At 44.6% G+C, this 4,427-nt stretch overlaps 2 long non-coding RNA genes across 2 annotated transcripts; both read right to left on the bottom strand.

Annotated features, from left to right (window-relative positions):
- Positions 1–1,538: 1,538 nt before the first annotated feature.
- On the bottom strand, positions 1,539–2,100 carry LOC120994171. Its single transcript, XR_005777343.1, has 3 exons — positions 2,056–2,100; positions 1,796–1,962; positions 1,539–1,605 (listed from the first exon to the last, which is right to left on the bottom strand). It is a non-coding gene; the product is annotated as an uncharacterized LOC120994171 (long non-coding RNA).
- A 313-nt stretch (positions 2,101–2,413) lies between these two features.
- LOC120994170 lies at positions 2,414–2,997 on the bottom strand. The gene is made up of 3 exons (XR_005777342.1): positions 2,949–2,997; positions 2,622–2,812; positions 2,414–2,499 (listed from the first exon to the last, which is right to left on the bottom strand). It is a non-coding gene; the product is annotated as an uncharacterized LOC120994170 (long non-coding RNA).
- Positions 2,998–4,427: the final 1,430 nt, after the last annotated feature.

Here is a 4,427-nt window from a genome sequence, read left to right as displayed (position 1 = left end):
GTATGACCTGTCCTGAACTGTTTGCATTTTAATTCTTCAGTAAAGAAACCTGTTAGGCTGGTGGTCTGAGTCCACCGCTGTCCTGCTGTCCCGCGCAGGTGCAGGCGTTGCTCCGCACTCCCTTTGTGTATTGGGTCTAGTACTCTGGGAACTTCGTTTCAGCACTGCCATAGTAAATCCTTCCCTTTTGCTCCCTGTCCAGCTGATGACTAAGGAGCTGATCAGCCTCCCTATTTAGCTGGGCTTTGGATCCACCCTCTTGCCCGAGCTTTGAGGTTTTCTAGTCTCTAGTAACCAGTGAAGGTGTAATCTTTTATATGACTACCTCTGCACTGTACTTTGACTGTTTACAAACCAGGGCAGACAGAACAGGGATCAAGCTGAGGTTAGGTGGCGTAGCCTATCTAACCTAAACGTTTATTTTTGTCTGCCGGTTTCTGAAAGTTTTTACGCTTTTTATTTAATGCTCTGATTTCAATGCTTCATCATGGGCTATAAAAGGGACAGACTGAGCAGAAACATCAGCTACAAACTCGCATGGCTAATTTTAATATGGGAATGGATACTATAACCTCCTCTCTAGGGGTTTTATTTCTCAGATGGTTTTCCAATTTATTCAACTATAAGTACACAGTTCATCATGCCATGTCTTGACATGGATATCCAAGAAATGTCTTGAATATGTGGGCAGGGAGTCTGGGCCTTACAGCCTGTTTTAGACTCTGGGCAAACAAGACAGATTTGTAGCAGATCTTTTCCATGCAGCTTCTACACTGAACATCAGTAACAAAATACAATTCAACGCATGCAACTGGGGAGTACCACCTAAAAAAGACAACATCTAATGAAAGTGCCTTCAGATTTCCCCCAACTACAGGATAAATAGCAATCCATAGTACAGTACATAGATGGCTCTTGCCCTAATATGCATGTGGGACTTGTTGGATAAAACATAAATAAGCTACAACCACATGATGGTGAATGGTACTGTTTATTGGTGGTAGATGTCCTTTTCTGTCCCTCTGTACCACTAGTGGATGGTGTGATCTCCACTGAGGGCAAAGTCTAACAAGTCGCCATTTTCTTGTCGATGTTAAGATCCATTGGCACGCAGGAAAGGAAAAACCCCCTGTGGAGGAAACCTCTAGGGAACCATGGCCTAAGGACCACCCTTCCCTTTGGGCACAAGAGGCAACTTGTCGACTAGAAGCGCTGGCGGTCAAGTCATTGATTCTTGGAAGAATCTTCATTGACTCCATAGCTTCTTGGCTGCATGCTAGACTGCAGGTCACAGCCCTCAGGTTACTTCTAGTGGCAGCTGGAAATGAAGCTGAGGAACAAGGACTGGTGTAGTACAGTACCGATGAGTAGTCAGGAGAGCAGATAGAGGTCAGAGTTTGGAATCTGAGGCTCATACAAGGACAGCAAGTGTTGGTTGGTTTTTCTGCTGTTTATGATGTCAGCAAGAGGCTCTGCTGGAACATGATGTTTTTCAGCCACTGATCTACTGGGGACATCTGTATACAGAGTGGAGCACTTTACTTCCAGTTTTTCATCTTCCTCCAGATCCTGCGGATGGTCTCTCTCACAAATCTGCCAAACGTTCTACCAAGAAAAAATTAAAACAGGTTGGAAATGAAATGAAATAGCCTTGCAAAATGGTAACCACCTTCAAGTTTGCTCTGTCCACCCATGAGCAGACTCTAAGCCAGTGAATGGAATCCACACTGCACAGATTCACAGGGAATCTCCAATAATCCCCATCCGTATTCCCCTCTCAGCTACAATGACTCACCTGCGTGGTCGTATGAAAGGTTCTTTAATTGGCTTTACGACCTGCCAGTTCTCATTGGCAAATGTGAATCCACAGAACAGTTGTTGATCTCTTTCAGCCATTGGTGACTTATTGGCTTCGGTGGAGGACAGGATGTCATCGATTTTTGTCAATGTCATCACTGGTGGCTATGGAGAGAACATACCAAAAGCGGTGTTGATAAAGAAGGAACACAATGGAACTGTACTACTAGCCACATCTTCTCTGGATCATTTACTTACTGGTCCTAGTTGGAATGGTGGACGAGCTCCTGCTCCCTCTATATCTGTCCAGTTAATTTCCATGAAAAACGGATGTTCCCTGATGTTATCTACCGCTAACTGGCGACTCTCTGGTGACTTGTTTAAGAGCTGGAAAAATGTAGAATAAAGACATTCATTCCATCACACGTTGCAATGCTATCCCTGATTTTCAATGTCCTCATTTTCATAATATTTAGCCGCTGTATTACTGCTATGTGTCTTTCTACTCACCCCCACTATAAGGTCTCTAGCTTGGGGGTTGAGCCCTTTTGGGTAGTTGGGAACATCATTGATCAGTGACTTTTCGATTGTTTCAGGCAGTATACCGGCATTGAATGGATATTTGCCAGTAGCCATCTCATATATCATCACACCAGCTGAGAACCAGTCCACTGCCGTGTTGTAGGGCTTCCGTAGAAGAATCTGTGAAAACATCCAGCAGACAATAAGAGTTAGAACATTGTCCAGGCCAGCAGAAGTCATGCAGCTGTCCAGCCCTGTAGAAAGAAACAGCTCAGTAGCATGTGCAGTCGATGATTCCTCACCTCAGGAGCCATGTATCTAAGAGTTCCGGCATATTCTGAGATCTTCTTATCCCCAAAGATGTTCATCACGGCAAGACCAAAATCGGCGATCTTCAAGTGACCGGCGCTGTTCATTAAGATATTGGCTGGTTTTATGTCCCTGTGTATGATGCCTCTGGTGTGGAGAAACTGCAGCCCACAGATGATCTCAGCTGCCATAAATCTGATGGCAAAAAGAAAGAATATCAACATTTCACCCATTAAACTACCAGACTAATAATGACACAAAGCTGCATGTTCCTGACAGCAATCGTCAGTTTTATCTAATATATCCATGTTCTGTCTTACCTGGTGACTGGAACGGTGAATAGGGCGTTGGCTCTCATGAGGCCACTTAGATCTCCTCCGCTAAGAAACGCCATGATGAAGAAGGCATAGTCCTATGATAAAAGACAGAAAATATGATCCAGGTTTCTAAAATATTATAGTAAAGGTCCTGCAGCCTCCTCAGTTGGGATCGGTATAGCTAACCCACTGATCAAGCCTCGATAATGGATCAGACTCTTACCTTGGTCTGGAAGGTGGCATAAGCATGGGTAAACAATGGACTCTTCCCAGTCACCTCCAGGACCTGTCGCTCAATCAGGACAGTGTCTTTAAAGTCCTGAAGCAGGACCCTCTTCTTCACCAGCTTCACTGCCAGTTGTTGTTGGCAGGCGGGATGTGTGGCCAGCATGACCTGTAGGAGACAGAGCATTAGAACTGGAAGAAAGGCCTGTCTTGCCATGAGACCTGATGAGAAGACATGAAGCGTTGACATCCCTAGAGTGATATTACTGCGACACACATGACACACATGAGGAAGAAGTCCCAAGAATTCCTAATACTCACTTTACCATAACCACCCTCTCCAAGGATTTTATGGAAGGTGAAGCTTTCCAGTCCAGTCACAAGGATGGGGGCGTCTGCTGGGATTGTCCCTGGTGGAGACAGGAGAGATACCGTAAGATTTAATATTTCTATATTTTTGCCATTACAATACAATGTAACTACATTAGGGGGTAGCAAAGAAAGGAATTCATAATCTTGGTCATAATTAGGGTTCTCCAAAAGTGGAGAATTCCATGAATTCGTACATTAGGGGGTATTGGCTCTAGGAAACTTAGATCTGCACTCACCTGACAGCTGTTCCATGTCAGTATTGTAGGACATGCTGGGTCTGTCATCAGCTTTTTCCCCCATCTTTTCTCCCCTCTTCCTCTTTATCTGGATACTCTCCTGTATAGGGCTTCCAGGTCTTTTTGAAGCCTTGATCATTTTTTCTTTGCCGCCATCATTTGCCCTCTCCGGTGTTACTATTCTCCTCCTCTTATTTGGCGGCTGAACTCTCCTCTTTCTCTTCCTCTTCCTTTTCTTTGGAAGATTCCTGGAAGTCTCCATATTCAGCCCCTAGATGTTATGTTAGGCTGAGGAAGGTCCTGTCTGCCTTCAGCACGTTCCGGGATGACACTTGGAACGGTTTGGCTAACAGTCCTTCTTTTCTGGTCTTGTATTTAAAAAATTTGCCAAGCACTAGAAAAAGTCGCCTTCACCAGTCAAACGATGAAGAAATATGGCTGCCGTTTAGGTTGCAGAGTTCTAAACCTAACTGTTGCATGATGTCACAAAGGGTCCTGTGACATCACCATATTCTAAAGGTCACATGACATGACAGAGGGACCTGTGGCATCATCAGCCAGGCTGACAGGCCTGCAATTATCAGCAGCTACAAAGTTCCATGCTTTTCTGCTATTTACCTATTCTCTCTATCATTTTAATCCCATTGGA

This window comes from Bufo bufo, chromosome 3 (genome assembly GCF_905171765.1).
Source record: "Bufo bufo chromosome 3, aBufBuf1.1, whole genome shotgun sequence".
In the NCBI taxonomy this organism is placed as follows: Eukaryota; Metazoa; Chordata; class Amphibia; order Anura; family Bufonidae; genus Bufo; species Bufo bufo.
The sequence above is the reverse complement of the archived record's forward strand: the minus strand, read 5'-3'. Positions and strand labels throughout refer to the sequence as shown.